The sequence below is a fragment of the Oryctolagus cuniculus genome, chromosome 8 (assembly GCF_964237555.1).
Source record: "Oryctolagus cuniculus chromosome 8, mOryCun1.1, whole genome shotgun sequence".
NCBI classification, from domain to species: domain Eukaryota; kingdom Metazoa; phylum Chordata; class Mammalia; order Lagomorpha; family Leporidae; genus Oryctolagus; species Oryctolagus cuniculus.
The window spans coordinates 98,368,835-98,388,970 of record NC_091439.1 but is presented as its reverse complement, the minus strand read 5'-3'; the positions used below and the strand labels follow the sequence as shown (position 1 = coordinate 98,388,970).

Genomic DNA, 20,136 nt, shown 5'->3' with positions numbered 1-20,136 from the left:
CCAGAAGCCAGGTGTCTCCTCCTGGTCTCCCATGTGGATGCAGGATCCAAGCACCTAGGCCATCCTCCACTACCTTCCTGGGCCACAGCAGAGAGCTGGACTGGAAGAGGAGTAACTGGGACAGAATCCGGTGCCCCAACCGGGACTGGAACCCGGGGTGCCGGCGCTGCAGGCAGAGGATTGCCCAGGTGAGTCGTGGTGCCGCTCTGCTCCACTTCCTATCTAGCTTTATGCTAAGGTACCTTGGAAAGCAGCAGGAGATGGCTCAAGTCCTGCTCATGCCCCTGCACCCACATGGGAGGCCTGGATGAAGTTCCTGGCTCCTGGCTTCAGCCTGACCCAGCCCTGGCTGTTGCTGCCATTTGGGGAGTGAACCAGCAGATGGAAAATCTTTATATATCTCTTCTCCCTCTCTCTGTAACTCTGCCTTTCAAATAAATAAATCTGTTTTTTAAAAAAAGGAGAAAGAGAGAGAGAGAGCACTCCAATTTATTGGATCACTTTCTACATGCCTGCAATGATTGGATGTCTAAAGCTGGGAGCTGAGAACTCAAATTCCAGCTCCAAATAGATGTTAGAAGATTATAGTAAAACATCAAGTATTTGGACTCAGATGCAGACAAACTGGAATGTTATTATAAAATAGAAAAATGTCTTTCTTTTTGTAGCAGCATAGGAGCCATAAACTAAATTTCTAACAAATCTGCCTAGTATTTCAAGCTTAAATATCAAAGTAGAGCTATCCTAATCATTTCTCTCATAGGGCAATGCAGATTCAAAAGTACTGAGGAAAATTCTAACCAGAAATGTCACCATTATTTGCAAGAATTAATGTAATAAAAATCATTTGTATCATCTTGTATTTCTCTATTATGACATGCTATCCATAGGGAATATGTCAGTCATGCAGATCCTTATCTACCCCCATTTTCAGATCCTTAAGCATTATTCAATTCCACTGGCATCCCCAAATTCCCTAGAAAGCATCCTAGTGGCACAACCTGAATGCAAAAGTGTAATATATCAGAAATTTTGTTCATTATAATAAATCACATTTAATACCTCATCAGCTCTCATTTTCAGTTTACGTTATTGCAGACATTATCCTACTTTAAGAGGTTATTTATAATTTTGGTTTTTAATTCACACCAACTAGTCATCTCCACTTAGCAAATGTTTATTCACATTAAAGGAAACATAAAATCCTCTTCAAAATTCCCTTACATGTAATATAATACTTTTGGGACTGAAATAAATAGTCTGAATTATTAAAGATATTCGAACTTACACAATCATGTTCTATTTCTTGTGTAATTTAATCATGTGATATCAACTATTAGGATCTACAACATTAATAAAATTAAAACAAAATATGAAACACTGTGATCTGGACAGAAAACTATCTTTAAGTATTCATCATTTTAAAGTAGGTGGAGCAAATAATCTGTACCCATCTTTTAACTATGGCTGTTTGGCAAAGCAGGTTATAGAATATGGAGAAAGAATCGTTTCCTTTGCCAGCATCCTGTGAACATATTTTAGCTATACTGCTGCTTATCAATATTTGTGGGAGTTGCACTCTGTAGTCATTAAGTCATTGCAAATATTGAATCAGTGAATACTAGACTCATGGACCATAGAGGAAATACAGGATTTCGTTCCTGTTTCTTGTCAAACGTTTCATCAATGCAAGAACACATATCCTTGTTTTATATGTATCTTTATTAAATGACACCTTACTTAATATAGATTATTGACTGAAAATCTTGATCAATTATAGTTCATGCCTGAATCTAGTTTCTCCATAAGAACCGTCGCAGCATGCCTATACTTAGGAACATGGGATAGAACTCCAGTACCACATCTGGGGAATTATTTTTTAACATCAAAATCACCAAAAAAAAAAGCATGGAAATGCAAAATATGTGGTACTAAGACTGGAAAAGCACATTTGTACAGTATGAGAGCTGAAATAAAAGACAGCAATAAGACATAGTTCAACCTCAGCTACTCCATGGGCCATCAAGGTAACTCAAATTTTCTGGCACTCTGCATGCACAAATTCACAAATGCTCAAGGAAGCACCACACATACTGATGTTGGCTAAGTAAGTGGAACTGGATTCTAAATATAGCATATAGAAATAAAGGGATGGATTTTATTTACATTAGAAGTTGTACAAGTGATTGCAGTGACTTTCGCATTTTAAATGGTTTACGTATGTGATAGTTAAAAGTATTTTTGCATCCAATAATGAAGTCATTCAAGCACTGTAAAGTCTCTTGCTAATACTCATGCTGATACTGAAAAAAAGCCTGCCCCATTTTAATTCCTATGTGAAAAAATAGTCTGGAATAATTGATTTTAAGTGCATGCCTAATATAAAACGTAGCAGCCTTTATTATCTGCAAATAAATTATTCTTATCATCTGTGGTACATAAATTTGACTATTTTTCCATTTAGTCACTCAATAAACTTTTATAGGTGGCCAACTATATATATCGGTTATGATTGAAGGCCCAAAGGATACAAATACAAATAAATACCATTCCTGTTTGTAACATATGTGATCCAGTTTAAGTCATGTGAGTAAGCAAAGAAGTTAAAATGTCCTGTAGGGCCAGTGCTGTGGCTCAATAGGCTAATCCTCCGCCTTATGGCACTGGCACACCGGGTTCTAGTCCCGGTCGGGGTGCCGGATTCAGTCCCGGTTGTCCCTCTTCCAGGCCAGCTCTCTGCTATGGCCCGGGAATGCAGTGGAGGATGGCCCAGGTCCTGCACCCACATGGGAGACCAGGAGAAGCACCTGGCTCCTGCCTTCGGATCAGCGCAATGCGCCAGCCACGGCGGCCATTGGAGGGTGAACCAATGGCAAAAGGAAGACCTTTCTCTCTGTCTCTCTCTCTCATTCACTGTCTACTCTGCCTGTCTCAAAAAAAAAAAAAAATGTCCTTTAAAAGATGCTACACACTTGCATGTACAAAGGTCCACAGAACAGATATTTGTTTCAGACATGTTGCAAGTTGGGTGGGAAGGGCACATATAGAGGTCCTGGAAATACTTCCAGAACACCAAATCTAAGCTGATCTCTGAAGAACAAGGAGGGATTAGAAAGGAATTGAAGGGACTGAAGAGGATGAAGGGATGACATGTTTGAAGTCATGGACTTCATGAAGGAAAGAAAAGCATGAATTCAAAATATGAAAGCAGAAAGAAATGGACTGTAGGAGTAACTTGTATAACAAACATGAAAAATAGTGCTTATCTGATTGCTCAAAATACTTGAAAAAATAACACAGGGAGGCTGCTGAATTTCCAACTGATACGTAACTTGTTGCATGTGACAGTTTTATTTTGGGTTTCAAAGATTATTTATAGATTTATTGAAAAGTCAGAGCTACAGAGACAAAGGGAAAGACACAGAGAGAGAAATCGTCCATCCACTGGTTCACTCCCCAGAGGGCCGCGATGGCTGGGCCAGCCAAAGCCAGGAGCCCGGAGCTTTATCCAGGTCTTCCATGTGGTGTGATAGGCAGACAGGATCAAATTGAGTAGACTTGTAAGCTGGAGATGATGCCCCCTGTGTGATCTCATGCCCCTACCTCATCTCACCTGGATGCCCACCTGCCAATCAGACTATGTAACCACTCCCCTTTGGGAGTAGATAAAAGGCCTGGAGCATGGTGGGCCCCTCCCATTTTTGGCTGTCCACTCTTGTTGCGCCCTGTTGCCTGCAAGCGTGTGGCCTTCAGTCTGCCTGCTCTCTGCTTTCCTGCCTGCATCCTTGCTCCATGTGGCACCCGGCCTGCTCTCTGGTATGGACCCAACTTAGCTTCTAGAACTCTCGTTCTTCCCTAAATAAAACTCTCACTTGCCTGCGCAATTCTCTCACTGAATAAAAAAGCTTAAAAACTCCCCATGTTGTTTCTTCCATCTGAGTCAGTATTCAGAATTCTTCTCTGAATACGTGGCAATAAACCACAGGGTTATTAATACTGAAATTATTAGTAAACAGGACGATATCAGGTACAAGGGCCTAATAAGCACTTGGGCCATCTTCTACTTCTTTTCCCAGGCCATTAGCAAGTAGCTGGATAGGAAGTGGAGCAGCAGGGCCTCAATCCAGCATTCAAATGGGATGCCAGAGTCAGAGGCAGGAGATTTCCCCAATACACTACAAAGCTGGCCCAAGATGTGATTGTTTTTTATTTCTTTTATTTTTGACAGGCAGAGTGGACAGTGAGAGAGACAGAGAGAAAGGTCTTCCTTTACCGTTGGTTCACCCCCCAGTGGCCACTGAGGCTGGCACGCTGTGGCCGGCACACCGTGCTGATCCGAAGCCAGGAGCCAGGTGCTTCTCCTGGTCTCCCATGCGGGTGCAGGGCCCAAGGACCTGGGCCATCCTCCACTGTACTCCCGGGCCATAGCAGAGAGCTGGACTGGAAGAGGGGCAACCGGGACAGAATCTGGCGCCAGCGCCCCGACCGGGACTAGAACCCAGTGTGCCGGCGCTGCAGGTGGAGGATTAGCCTATTGAGCCGCGGCGCCGGCCAAGATGTGATATTTTTAAAACATGGCCTCATAGGCCGGCGCCGTGGCTCAACAGGCTAATCCTCCGCCTTGCAGCGCCGGGGCACCTGGCTCCTGCCTTCGGATCAGTGCAGTGCGCCGGCTTAAGTGGCCATTGGAGGGTGAACCAATGGCAAAGGAAGACCTTTCTCTCTCTCTCTCTCTCTCACTGTCCACTCTGCCTGTCAAAAAAAAAAAAAAAAAAGGCCTCAAATCTTTTGCTATTTGTCCCTTTGAGTGCAGGCATGTGACTGCTTGATCAACAGAATGCAGAAGTGATTTTCCAGTCTCCAGGAAGGGAGATTTCTACCTCCAGTCCCTTGAAATAGATGATTTGGTAACCCAGCCACTATCTTAAAGGGACTCCAAGCAGCCCAGAAAGGCCCGTGTTGAAAGAATCTGAAGTTCTTGGGTCCCAGCTGAGCTTCTAGCCAGTTATGTAAATTTGCCATTTTAGAAGTTATTCTCTAGACTTTAATTGAATATTCTAGCCCATACTACATGATGTAAAGACAGTCTCTTCCCTTCAATCCCTGCCAAAAAGTGTTCAATAAATTATATTAAGACACTGAATATTGAGGTGGTTTGTGATATAGCAATGAAAACTAGGACAATAAGACTTTTAAAATAAAGGTATCTGACATAGTTGTAGTATGGAAGATTGGGAAAAGCAAAACTAAAGTAGTAAGAACCTTCCAAGACACAGAGTAGAAATGATGACACCCAGAACTCAAAATAGGGCTCACTTAGGCTGGTGAACCATGTATGTAGCATGGGTGAATTTTATAGCAGGCAAGCAGCATATTTAAAACATAAAAATAGAGCAATGCTTGAGTCAGAACTTGAGAACTTACATGGATAACGCTTATGTGGACCTTGTATAAAGAAATCCTTCTCCTTCTTAAACTGTTGTTTTTGTCCATGACAATGTAAATGGTTATCTTATCAGTAAAAATCTTAGCTAGGCTTATTAACTAATTACCATTAAAATGTATAATATTCTTGTCCCAAATACTTACCTTTTGGGAATACCACACCAAATTGGACTGAATTGCTCCAATTTGATTTTTATCAAAATATCAGTTCAGATAATTTATATTAGAATTATTTTGAAGAATATGCAAACCATTCATTGCTCTATTTATCCTAGAATTTTTTCTTCAACCAAGCTGATAATGTGCGTTGGATTGTTATTAACCTCTTATTTTCTTTCCCTTAGATAATTTCTTATATATTCAACTTCCAGTGAAGGGTTCAAGCACTTGAACAAAGCATAGTATTTAGTTTTTTCAAAGACTTATTGGAGACACTGTTGAATATTTCATTCCAGTATTACCTATTTGAAAAATAAAACTTCATCTAAGTCAATAAAGATAATAAGTCAGTTTGAATTTTGCTTTTGTGTGTATAATGCAAATAAATTTGGCTAGATTACCTTTGGCCACCAGAGAATTTAGAGTAAAATATATGGTTCAAGTTCCATAATTCTATAGAATTTCAACCTGGCATTGATGTGCCATTTTAGGTATTGTTTCCCTGGCTCTGGTTTTTGTTTACTTTTCTTTGTGTAATTTTATGTATGAGAGAATTTCGGTTTGGTTATCAGAAACCAAATCCTTCTGGCATCAGTAGTAAAGGAGAATTACAGCAAGAATTTCAGACAAGTATGGAATCAGGTATTTAAACTTCTTAGGATTATATTTTTTCTGTCCTATTTCTGCCCCTTCATTATGAACTTGCTCTACTTTTTCTACATGAGACAGATCTCTCTCCCCCTTCTTCCCTCTCTTCCTCCTCTCTCTCTACAAATCCCTAGATATCTAACAAAAAAGAAGTTATTATTCTCATTTTACAGATGAGGAAATTAAGGTACAGGGAGTTTAACTGACTTACTATTCTTACATAGGAAGTTAGTAGCAGATCTTGGACTTTAACTGAGACAATGTGACACAAGTCTGGGTTTTAAGTCACTATAAGAACCTGACACTCTGGAAGCAAAGAAGAGTAAGAGAATTCTATACAGTGCACTACTCTCATCATAATGCATTATTTAGAAGAGGTAACACTCACATTTAGAGGGTTAAATGCATGACATGAGACTTTTATAAATACATTTTTGCACTGACCCCCAAAATGGAATTCATATATGAAATTATTTTGAAAGATGTGGACACATTTTTCTGAACTTTCATCTTTTTTTATAAACTGCAGTTATCATCAGTGTTCTGCATCTTCTCATTCTCACTCACAAAACTAAAAGAAATATTTTATAAAAGCAATCTAGGACCTAAAGTGTGTTTGTGATGTTTGGGTAATAAACTATTAACAAGTGAAAATAAAAGAAATACTCCAAACTAAGGTATATCTTTGAATTTCAATAGAAAATCTTGATATGGTTGGTATCTCATAACACAATTTGTGTAACAAGTGAGAAAGAATCATACATTTTACTTTACACTCTTTTTACTTTCCATTTAAAGAAATGATTCATGGGGTTAGCTTTGTGGTGCGGCGGGTTAAGCTGCTACCTGCAACAGTGCATCCCACATGAGTGCCAGATGAGTCCTAGCTGCTCCAATTTCGATTCAGTTTCCTGAAATGTCCCTGGGATACCAAATCGTTGGGCCCCTGCCAACCACATGAGAGACCCACATGTTGTTGTTTCAGGTTTCTGGCTTCAGCCTGGCCCAGATCCAGCTGTTCAGGCATTTGGGGAGAGAACCAGCAGATTGAAGACCTTCTGTCTGTCACTCCCTTTCTCTCTGTAACTCTGCCATTCAAATAAATAAATAAATCTTTTAAAAAAGAAAAAAGAAACAATTCAAGAATAAATCATGTATTCAGAATTTCTATTGAGGGCCTAGTATGCACTGATACCAGGCCAGGAGCAGGCTTATTACTCAAATATAATTTTTGAAATTGAAAATACTCTTTCAAAATAGAAATAAACATTTTTTCAAAACTGAAATATGAAAAAGTATATATTTTTAGATGCAAAAAAATCAGAAAATCTTAGGTTCTTACTGAAAATTACTCTCTAGATTCTAAGTTTCCATTAGCCTAGTGAAATATTTTGTTCCCTGGACCTCTCAAAGCTACATTCTAAAAATTCTTGGTAATTAGAGCTAACTCAAAATTAACCATTACTGAGCCTGGCACTATGGTGTAGGGGGTAAAGCTGCCTCCTGCAGTGCCGGCATCCCATGTGGACACTGGTTCAAGCCCTGGTTGCTCCTCTTTCGATTAAGCTCTGCTATAGCCTGGGAAAGCAGTAGAAGATGGCCCAAGTACTTGGCCAGCTATACCCACATCAGAAACCCAGAAGATGATCCTGGCTCCTGTCTTTGGATCAGCAGAGCTCTGGCCTTTGAGGCCAACTGGGGAGTGATCCAGCAGATGGAGGACCTCTCTCTCTCTCTGCCTCTCCTTCTCTGTGTAACTCTACTTTCAAGTAAATAAATCTTTTAAAAAAATTACCATTACTATCAACAATATACCTTTCAAGAACACAATATATGCATGAAGGCTGACCAACCATTCACTACTGCACTTAGGATGGACTGCGCCAAAGCTGTGATTGATGGATATAAGGTGAGGTTTCATACCTAATGGAAATGTTAAACAAAAAGCAACTTCTGTCAACATAAATGACTGGATCTTTAAATGGCAGCTCATTTTAAGAATGACATGTTGAATCAATCCTTAACTAATTGGAAAATTAATTAGTGCCTGTCATTTTAACTATCTTTAAGCTTGAGTTTAATTACAATTAACTAGCTGCCTGCATGAAGCCAGTCTTTAAACCCAATGAAACTATTGCCTGAATTTTTCACAAGATAATGCCCCACATGGTCTTAGTGTATATTAATGCTGTCGCTCCCCGTCTTCGTGGAGGAGCGACACAGGACCCTGCGCTGTTCTTTCATCTGCTCGGCCCTCCCCGGGTTTGCTGCTGGTTCTTCCCGGGTTGGCTACTATCCCTTCCACCTCCGTGGAAGGGCAGTTCCCCCTGGCCACATTCCCCACTTCCGCAGGGGAGCAGCACACCGCCGGCCGGCTCTTCTCGGGGGCTGCACAGGTGTTCCCCTTAGATGTTCCCCTTAGATGTTCCTGGTGCATGCCGTCTCTCTCCTCCTTTATAGTCCTCCTCTGTCAATCCCAACTCGGCTGCCCACACGCCGAGTACGCTGCTCTCCTCCAATCAGGAGCAAGTCCTACAGTTTATTGGTTGAACTGGAGGCAGCTGCGTAGAAGCTGTTTTCTCCTCTCCCAGCGCCATATTGTGGGAGAGCAGATGCATAGAATAAGTCTTAATTCCAGTAACTCAGTCCAGTCCGGGCTGCTCCCCACAAATGCTTAAAAATCCATGGACCCACTAATATCTACTGATGATTGGCAAATTAGTGAACTGTGTCTTTTTATAATGTATCTCTTTTACTTTATGCTTTGTAATTTAGCTATTGTTATTGTCTTTATTAGGGTCTATTTGCACATTAAAACGATGCTTGGCCATCCTAGAAAAGTGATAAAATATGTTTATGTTTACTCTTTCCCATATTGAGTATTTTAACACTTTCAATATGCTCAAGGACCAAAAATACCATAACAGGTAAATAAGCATACAAAATAATTAATTCCATAGTAGAAGGAATAATCAACATCTGTTCATCATTGCTACAGTTCCTTCTGCAGTCATTAAATGAAGTCCAGGGATAATTCCATCAGAGAGAGTCAACATTTACTGAGCACCTGCTAGTAGCTATGCTAGACATTCATGTTTTGTGCTTAACCTTTAATACAGACTCATGAAATGGATATTATTATTTCTATCCTGCAGATAAAGAATGAAGAATCAAAGAGGCAAAGCTATTTGTTAAAGACCACATAGCCAATAGGGTATTAAATTATTTTCAAGCCCTCTGAGCCTATGTTCTTTCTACAGCACTATACTCTAACCTATTTATGGATGAAATATGAGAGTAGACAATTCACAAACATAGAGATATAACCAGTAAATGAACACAGTGGAAAATGTCCGCTGATAGGAAAAGAGGAAATGTAAATGTAAACTGCCTACTCTACCATGCTTATCTGAAAGAAATGCTGACTTTAAACTTTAATACCTAAAGTTAGTGAAAACCTGGTAACATATGTCCACACTTATTTTGCTTGTATTATAGTAAACCATTACATTACTTTAGAAAGGTATTTGGAATTAATACAGCAAAAGTTACAATATGTACTCATTCCACTGAACTCAATGATCCACTTTTAGAAATATAACCTGAGAAAATAATACAAAATAATAATAGAAAATCCATTTTTATAAAAACAAATTCATCATCACTTATGGAACCAGTGATGTAAATTATTACACAAGAATTGGATAAAATATTACAGAAGTCTTACAAACATTATTAAAATAGCTTATTATGAAAAATGTTTTAATAAAGTAAAACTATCCAGATGAAATATTATATAAGCATTGTCATCAGAACTGTACACACAAAGGAAAAGATAACCGCATAGAAATACACAAATGTTCTACCAGGGCTGAAGCTACCAAGAGTTGTATGTTTCTCATATCTCCCACATTACTTTGAAGAAGTTAACTAAAAGAAAGAATACCACAAGTCTATATCTTTGCCTGAAAACTGAAGCATAGAAGGGTAATTGGGTATTATCAGTTCCTAAAACCAATAATAAGACAGAATTTATGATATTGGAAAATTGTATCCTAGAAGATAGTTTCCTTTTCTTCTTATGATGATGTTAGGGATGATTAATCTGGAATGAATGTTTTCTACCAATTAGAAGATCTTGTTTATCAGTAATTGTCTACTAAATGAGGTTATGTATAGGAAAGTGCATAATGAGCTCTGGCATGGTATAGACTATGTTGTTATTCCTTTTATGAATAGAGGAACATAAGGAATTTAAACTTTGGGGCCGGTTCCGTGGCGCAGGTTAATCCTCCGCCTGCAGTGCCAGCATCCTACATGGGCTCTAGATCAAGTCCCGGCTGCTCCTCTTCCAATCCAGCTCTCTGCTGTGGCCTGGGAAAGCAGTACAAAGTGGCCCAAGCGCTTGGGCCTCTGCACCCGCGTGGGAGACCAGGAAGAAGCAGCTGGCTCCTGGCTTTGGATTGGTGCAGCTCCAGTCATTGCGACCATTTGGGGAGTGAACCAACGGAAGGAAGACCTCTCTCTCTGTCTCTCCCTCTCACTGTCTGTAATTCTACATCTCAAATAAATAAATAAATAAAAATCTTTAAAAAAAAGGAATTTAAACTTTGGATTTCTAAAATGAGACCAATGTAGATAGTCCTCATTTTTTTTATAATTAAGTTCAGGATTCAGATCTACTCAAACTTCTGATTGGTTTCTTTACATAAATTGGGTTTTTCTTACTAATTTTCCTCAAGGAACTCATCTTTCTTAATATTTATAAACAAGTACTTTTTCCATCTCCCCACATTTCTCTTGACATAATCACACTGATGATCATATGAGCACACCTTTGTGAAACCTCCAAACTTACAGGTGATGAAAGTAGGTGACAAACTATACAAGATTAGTCAACAAAATAGTAAATGCTAATAAAATTATGAAAGTTTAGTACTAACACATTCACAGGACATCCATATAGCAATAAGCTCAAAGCTTGAACTGCAATGAGATTTTTGCTTCAAACATTGTGTTAAAGTGTATATTTCATATATAATGAATGTTTTTTCAATAAAATAAAATTTTAAAGATTTTTAAAATAATTTCCTGCTTTAGAAAATTAATTTCATCTCTGTCTCTCTCTCTCTCTCACTGTCTAACTCTGCCTGTCAAAAATTAAAAAAAAGAAAATTAATTTCATTTCAATTCTTATACCCAGTGTTCCTCATATCAATACCAAGTGAAGGTATATACCACTGCATATTCCAGAGTGGATATAAGGTGAAAATATGATCTATCTTCAAACAGTAAAAGTCAGTGTTTCAAATACACTTGTGGAGATTCAGAAAATAACAAATTTTAATAAACAATGCATCACATAAAATAGTGCAATTACCCAATACAATGTAAATGGAAGAGCTGTTGTTTACAAAAATATTTTAAAGATTTTATTTTATTTATTGGAAAGGCAGAGTTACAGAGACAGAGAAAGAGAGAGAGAGAGACAGAGAGAGGAGAGAGAGAAGGAGGGAGTGTGGGTTTCCATCCACTGGTTCACTCCCCAAATGGCTGCAATGGCTGGGGCAGGACTGATTGAAGCCAGAAACTTCTTGTCGGTCTCCCAGGTGGATGTGGGTGCAGGGGCCCAAGAACTTGGGCCATCCTCTGCTGCTTTACCAGGTGCATTAGCAGGGAGCTGGACTGGAAGTGGAATAGCTGGGGACTTGCACTGGCACCCACATGGGATGCCAGATGCCATAGGCTGTGGCATTACCTACTACGAAATAGCACTGGCACCTTTTATAAAATTTATTGTGCACCCTACAATGATTTCCACTTTTCCTAATTGTTCTTCAATCAGATATATTCAAATGGTTCCATGAGTGAATTTTCTCTTCCAAATCCAAAGACTCCTCTATCTCCTACTTCCCGGACCCCTCCCCACTTTTTTCACATCCTTGTCAGTACTTATTATCTTTGATCTTTTGATATGAGCCAATGTAACAGGAGTGAGTTATAGAGCACTGTAGTTTTTATTTTAATTTCTCTGATGATTAATAATATTGAACATTTTCTCATGTACCAGTTGGTCATTTGTATTTCTTCCAATTTGAAAACTGTGTATTTATATATAATGTCATTTTACTAATTCCTTGTCAGATATAAACTCACAAATATTTTCTCCCATTCTATAGATTGTTGAATCACTCTATTGATCATTTCTTTTGCTGTGTAGAAGCTATTTAGTTTGCTGAAATTCCATTTGTCTATTTTTGCTTTTCTTTCATTTATTTTTGGGACCTGATCTAAAAAAATCTTTTTTTGCTGGATTTTAATGTCCAAAGCATTTACTTTATTTTTTATTTCAGTAATTGCAAAGTTTCAGGTCTTCAATCTATTGTGAAATTTTTACACATGGTGAGAGAAAGGGGAACAGTTTTATTCATCTTCCAGTTTTCCCAGCACTACTAGAAAGACTATTCTTTTCGCAAAGCATCTATTTTGCTAAAAATTTGCTAAAAGTCATTATTTTGAGTTCTTTTGGGGCAAACATCAGCTTCCTTTTCCTTAGTATTTCTTTTGAGGCATCAGATTACTTTCATTTTGCATACTTCCTGAGTCCCTGCATTGCTGTTTATATATAAGAACCAATCGCCTTTACTAAATTTATTGGGTGTTTTCCCAGTAAAGTTTGCGCCCTGGTGATGTGTCCTTGGGTGTCAATTGGGCAGGCTATGTGGACTTTGGTTCCAGGTAGGATTGAACAATGAGTTCCACGTAGCTTCTTCGGCTGTAACCAACATTGGTGATATATGCCGGTATCTCAGAGGCCTAGCATACAGGGGTTTGTTGCAGCTCTCCACCAGCTGTGATGAAGTGTTCTAAGGAAGGAAGCTTTACTGGCAGTTTTGGATCTAGTGTATACGGTTGTGGGTACGGAGCTCCTCTCAGTTTCCCTAGGTCACATGGGGTGGATCCTGTCTTCTGGCGTGGTACATCATTTCCTGGCAACAGAAATCAGAGGTTCTCAGCAGTGTTGGAAGGCCATACAGTGATGGCCTCATCAGTGAGCACAGGCTGGATGCCCCTCTTTGTCCAAGGTCTCTACGGGTATCTTTGTGGGTCCTCAGCTGGTTAAACCCCTCGGGAAGGCTGCTAGTTGCTTCTCACTTCTTCTTGGAGATGTGGGTAGATGGACAGGACCACTTACTGGGGTCCTGCTTACTGGGGCCACTGAAGAATTCTCATGTTCTAGGGTGTCCAGCTGGTTTGCAGGCCTCAAAACAGTGGGTGAGGCTACTGGAGGATTCCATGGATCAGTCTGCTCAATGTGCACCACCCAGTGACTGCCTGGGGCACTGGACTGCCAGATCAGCTCCTTCTTATTCTCCCTTACACATATCAGCAGAATTTTAATATCTGATATCTTATCCAAATTTTCAGAATAAACAGAGGACTTCACATGGCAATTGCTCAGTTCCCTCAATTTCCAAACTCATCACTTGATCTTTCTGTAGACTCAGCTTAGGTTTCAACAACTATCGACAGGCTTCTACTCCCAAATCCACATTCTAGCCTCCTTAATTTCCTGACCTCAAGAATTCCTCCTTCTGGTTCCATCTGTTCCAATCTACTCCGGAATTCTAAACCATCAATGAACACATTTTTTTTTATTTTATAGGATTTCTTTTCATATCTATGTGTGTTTCTCCTATAGCATGTAAATATCAATTATTTCCCATATCCTCTACAAAATCTTTTCTTTAATTTGCTTCCATCACATGCTACTTCCTTCTGTCATCTTTATCAGAGCTTCTTAAGAAAGCAGTTTCATACAATGAATTTGAAATGCACCCAACTTAAGTCTAAGCATTCCAATATAGGCACTAGAAGTGTTTTCCCAATTTTGGACTATGATGGCTCACAGATTATCTTAGTAGATGAGGGAAAGAATCTATTTAAAGGTTTACACATGAGTTATTCTTGGAATATTTATTTTTTACACATCTTAAAGTAAAATAGAGTCATTGTTTCTTCTGCTTTCAGCAAGTATCTGTAACAAGTAGATGCGTGTTCTGTAACAGCAGTGTAATTACCAGAGCTAAAGATCAAAATAAATGTAGTGACAACTGTCAAAAAAGTGGTTTCTACATCAAATGCTTCACCACCCATTCACTTCTTCCCACAATCTAATTTGATTCCTGATAGTAAAACCTACTGAAATTTCTAAAGTAAACCATTATCTCCTACTTAGCGAAACTACCACGACCTTCTGGTCTTGTCCCTATTTGTATCTACTTCAAAATTTTCTCTTCTTCCTCTCAACTCTTAAGTATTAGTTTTACTAAAGAGAATTTAAACACCATTGATTGCTACATAGTCATTTCCTATGTTTTTGCCACCAATGGCTAATTCCACTACCTATGACAAAGGGTATATATATATATATATATATTCTTCAGCTTCCCAAACTCCCTTTAAGACTTTGATGGCTATATGATCAGTTCTCTCCAATGAAGCAAAAAAAAAAAAAAAATCTATGGATCTTCTCAGAAAGATTAACGTTGCAAATAAAATGAGAGATGGAAAAGAAAACTCTCACTCCCTTCCCTTGCTCATTGCTGTACCTACACAGCTGGTACATGGAAACTGAAAAGATCTTGAAAAATGAAATTAAAAGACAAGGCTCAATTTCCCAAAATTTTCCAAGGATCCCTTGCATAAAGAAGATTATACTGACAGTTTGGGGAGCCCCTTTTTTAGTAATTTGGTCATAAATTAAATGAAAATTAAGAAAATCCTTGGTCCTTGATGACAGCATGACAGCGTGAGTGACTAAATTAACCCTTAAACTGCTGACCTACTGACTTTTTGGTCTGTTGAAATAGGCATCCTTTCACTTAAGCCACTTACACCTTAGCAGTCTTCATCTATCTCATCCTTAAACTGATTTCTCTGACTCCAGCTATAATAAATGTCACATTAAAAGAACACAAGAGCCTGGAACACTGCAGATGAAGACACATATTTATAAAATTTTTGTGAAACATATTTGGTATATATGCTAAAGTTATCTTTCTCATTTCATCAGGTCAAAACTCAAACTGTTTAGCACAAAGGAAAGAGTCCTTCTCAAGCTGATCCTGTGTTCCTTCCCTCGTGTGCTTTCACCTATTCTAATAAATTTTTTTAAAAAATTATTTATTTTATTTGAAAGGCAGAGTTACAGAAACGGGGGAGGTGGGGAGAGAGAAAGAGAGGTCTTCCATCCACTGGTTTACTCCCCAGTTGGCCACAACAGCCAGAGCTGTGCTGATCTGAAGCCAGGAGCCAGGAGCTTCTTCCGGGTCTCCAACATGGGTACAGGGGCTCAAGCACTTGGGCCATCTTCTACTGTTTCCCAGGCCAGAGCAGAGAGCTGGATGGGAAGTGAAGCAGCTGGGACTGGAACTGGTGCCCATATAGGATGCTGGCACTGTAGGTGGTGGCTTTACCTGCCACAGCACTGTCCCTGTGCTGATACTTTTAAGTTGTTTTTGCTGTCCCTTCCTCTTTAGTCTTTCAATGCCTGCTTACAAGTCAATCAACACTTACTCAGATAAACCTTGCTTTCTGCTGGGGGCACTGGAATACTCCCTCCTCTATGTCTGTGGCATCTGTTCATTCCTTTATTACAGCATTTATCAACTTATATGGCAATGATTTGTTTACCTGTCTCTCTACACTGTGAATGCCATGAGAAAAAGAACTGTTTCTTATCTAAGTGAGCCCAGATCCCAGCTCCCTGTCTGGCAAAGAGTAGAAGCCCAATTAATTATTCTGTTATGAGTAATGACTCTTGCTCATTAGCTTCTCAGGAGCAAAAGTCAGATAATAGCCTGATTTTTATTTCCTTTGTAAATTCTAAAAAGATGACAGGCCTAAAAAGCATATGTCGTGAGATTAGATAACAACAACAATAACACTGGCTGAAATTGTGCCACATATGCATTAGGAATCATGAAGCTTTTCCAATGTTTCAATATATCATCTTAATTAATTTCAACAAGCATATTTTTACGATGCCAATAAAGGATATTGCTCAAAGTTTACTACCTCCCTGCAAATGTACAAGCAAGGCAAACATCTACCAAAGGATGATTTAAATTCTATTATTAATTTTCCATATTAATATAGCTTTTCCTCAGGAATCCCTCAAGTGGAATATCTAGCTTTCCTGTGACCAAACCAAGTGCACCCCCACCCCTTTCCTTGAAATATTATTTTGCTTTAGGTCCCTTGCAGTATGTCCCTGGAGGAAGAAATGGTCACCATTTATTTCTTCCCTGGCCCATCACTAAGTACATCCATCATACACGTCCCCTAGTTTTCCTTCCAGATGCCTCCTCTGACTTCGACGGGGAAGAAGACAGTTGGATGAGAGGAAGGACACTCACTTAACTCCAGTATCATGTTTTGGTAGCATGTTTTCCTAAAGAGAGGGTCTGAGCCAAGCGTTACAGTTCAACTGAGAGGCTCATCATGCTTAACCTTTCCTGATTCATAATAAAGCTTAATGGTTTTCATGTACTCCTATCATCTACTCCCTCTTTTTGAGGGAAGTTTTTGTACTTTTCCAAAGAATTCAGGTCATTTCTCATAAAATCAGCCAGTTATCTTTCTCAACTTTGTTGTCTAAAGTACAGAGGATACTGACTCCCATGATAATTGTCACTTCTCAGCGTCATTCATTTGGGGGATCTTATTCCAAACCTGCTCAATCTTAAGGAATGTGCAATTTAAATGGCTACAAAAACATGCATCTATAATAACATTGTCTAACAATCTGCATATCTTCTTACATATTTGAGAATATAATATCCATAGGGATATTTTTCATTCAAAATATTAGTCTGAGAAAACTTCAAAAGTACTACACTCTGTACTCATTTTGTAAAATTCTCAGTAATTTGTGCCTAATAGCAACTACAGAATGATCATTTCCCTTCAATACCCAGAACTGGCATACAATATGGGAGAGAAAGCAAATTCTTGAATCCATGTGCGGATACATAAACATCTCAAAGAACAAGAAATAAATAATTCACCAACTCCGATGTTATTTAGACAAGGCCATAGTCAAAGTGAAAGTTCTCTCCTCCCTTCAGAGAAAGGTGCCTCCTTCTTTGATGGCCTGTTCCTTCCGCTGGGATCTCACTCACAGAGATCTTTCATTTAGCTTTTGTTTTTTTGTTTTTTGTTTTTTGTTTTTTGTTTTTTTTCCCACAGTATCTTGGCTTTCCATGCTTGAAATACTCTCATGGGCTTTTTAACTCAAAAGGCCTCCATAACCTTGGCAACTCATGACAAGAGCCTAGGGTGATTACTGACGCCATAAACAAGAGTGTCAATTGTTAAATCAACAACAGGAGTCACTGTGCACTTACTCCGCATGTAGGATCTCTGCCCTTAATGTGTTATACTATGTGATTTAATGCTATAAATAGTACTCAAACAGTACTTTACACTTTGTGTTTCTGTGTGGGTGCAAACTGTTGAATTATTTACTTAGTATATACAAAATTGATCTTCTGTATATAAAGATAATTGAAAATGAATTTCGATGTGAATGGGATGGGAGAGGGAGCGGGAAAGGGGAGGGGTGCAGGTGGGAGGGAGGTTATGGGGGGGGGAAGCCACTGTAATCCAAAAGCGGTACTTTGCAAATTTACATTTATTAAATAAAAGTTAAAAAAGAAATAAATTAAATTTTTTTTAAAATGAGAAGATATAATGTGTTGTCCAATGTGAATTAATGCTATAACTAGTACTGAAACAGTATTTTACACTTTGTGCTTCTGTGTGGGTGCAAACTGATGAAATCTTTATTTAATATATACTAAATCAATCTTCTGTATATAAAGATAATTGAAAATGAATCTTGATGTGAATGGGATGGGAGAGGGAGCGGGATATGGGAGGGTTGCGGGTGGGAGGGAAGTTATGGGGGGGAAAGCCATTGTAATCCATAAACTGTACTTTGGAAATTTATATTTAATATATGTAAATTATATATAAATTAAAAGTTTTTAAAAAATAAGAAGATATAAAGCCAGTGTCTCTTCTTTCAAATGAATCAAAATTCATGGAGGAAAACAATGAATTAAGCTTGGAGAACATAGGTTGATAGTCAACCAGCAGCACAGCAGAGGATCCCTCTCTTCAGGATAAACACTGTGTTAAAAGATGAAGATGCGGGGCCGGCGCTGTGGCGCAACAGGTTAAAGCCCTGTCCTGAAGCGCCAGTATCCCATATGGGTGCTGGTTCTAGTCCTTGCTGCTCCACTTCCAACCCAGCTCTCTGCTATGGCCTGGGAAACAGTAGAAGATGGCCCAAGTCCTTGGGCCCCTGCACCCACGTGGGAGATCCGGAGGAGGCTCCTGGCTCCTGGCTTTGGATCAGCACAGCTCCAGACATTGCGGCCAACTGGGGAGTGGACCAGCGGATAGAAGACCTCTCTCTCTCTCTCTCTCTCTCTCTCTTCCTCTCCTTGTCTCTGTGTACTTTCAAATAAATAAATAAATCTTTTAAAAAAAGAGATGAAGATGTGTAGCAGGGCAACACAAAATACAAACATTGTAATGTGATTAATAACATGTTTGTTGTTATTAGAGTAGCACATGTCATTTCCTTATTATTGTAAATTAAGAAGTCAGATTTAGGTTAGAAAAATCTCCACAGTATATAAAAACCTGGTGATGGAGGTAGGGGAACATTCTCTTAACAGAATATAAACACACAACTTTCTGTTTTTCTTTGAAATACTATTATGTACTTTTTCAGGAAATGACCAGCTGACGAGAAACTTCAATTTTACAAACATTTAGACTTGTCTTTTCCAGTGTTCTCACTATAGCAAGTTGACAAATCACCCACCTTGTTTATAGTCATTATTCTGTGTAAGGCAGGTAAGAAGGCTTCAGCAAATCATGTGGAAATTGCTTTTTTCTATGGGTACTAGGAACAAGACCAATCCAATCTAAGCTACCATAAATAGGTAAAGGTCATGAAAAAAACCCTAAAAAACTTACAGCCAAAATAATATTTAATAAAAAATATGCTACCATACACCTTACATTAAATCTAAGCATGATCAATATCATGAAAAATCATCACTGTATTTTAACTATAAGAACTTCAGTGACCCACATTCAAAAATCCTACCCCTCAACCAAGAGTATGAATCATTCACTCATTTCAGCAGGATGAAATTTGATCCTCTACTAGGAATCTGCCTAGATCCGCAAATTTTTACAGGACTTTTACAGAGACGATTTCATTCCCCTCTCTCACACACACCAGCTTAGACACAAGCACTAGTTAAGCCATCCAATATTTAAGGCTCGCGGATCACCCAAACGTTTCATCTGCCTATGTATCCATACAGAGTGAGGCCTGTTCCATGGCACAGGTACCATTCTAGAAAGCTGAAACACTGAAATTATCTTACTATCTACAGTCACAGGACAGCATTCACAGGCTACGTCATACCATGAAGAAAAATGTCATTTGGGGAAGCAACGTCCCATATACTGGCACCAACCTCATAGAATGAGCCTGAGGAGGTTTTTCCCACTTTACTATTCATTATCTTGGCTCTAGTTATTATTCATCTCCTATTATTATCACACAGGATCCATCAGGAATCTCATTTGATACAGAAAAAAAATTCTCATTTCATCCGTACCATACAACTCCCAGGACCACACAAGTCCTTTTAAGCAGGTACACATTTTCATCTATTTCCTTTACAGTTTGGATCCTTTCACTCTGAGTAACCAATAAGTCTTCTCTTATGTAGAAATGGTCATCATTAACATCATGACTAGGCCCACTGGTCTCCGACAGAGTACAAGAAA

At 38.9% G+C, this 20,136-nt stretch overlaps 1 long non-coding RNA gene across 10 annotated transcripts in view; it reads right to left on the bottom strand.

Moving 5' to 3' along the window:
- The window catches only part of LOC103350790 (uncharacterized), a 772,648-nt gene that overhangs the window by 226,500 nt on the left and 526,012 nt on the right, over nt 1–20,136 (bottom strand). Inside the window, exon 15 of one of the 10 annotated variants that reach the window (XR_011378440.1) lies at nt 12,333–13,241. The exons of the other annotated variants lie outside the window; for them this stretch is intronic. This is a non-coding gene — a long non-coding RNA (uncharacterized lncRNA). Of the gene's footprint in view, nt 1–12,332; nt 13,242–20,136 lie in introns of those variants that run through there. 10 annotated transcript variants of the gene reach the window in all.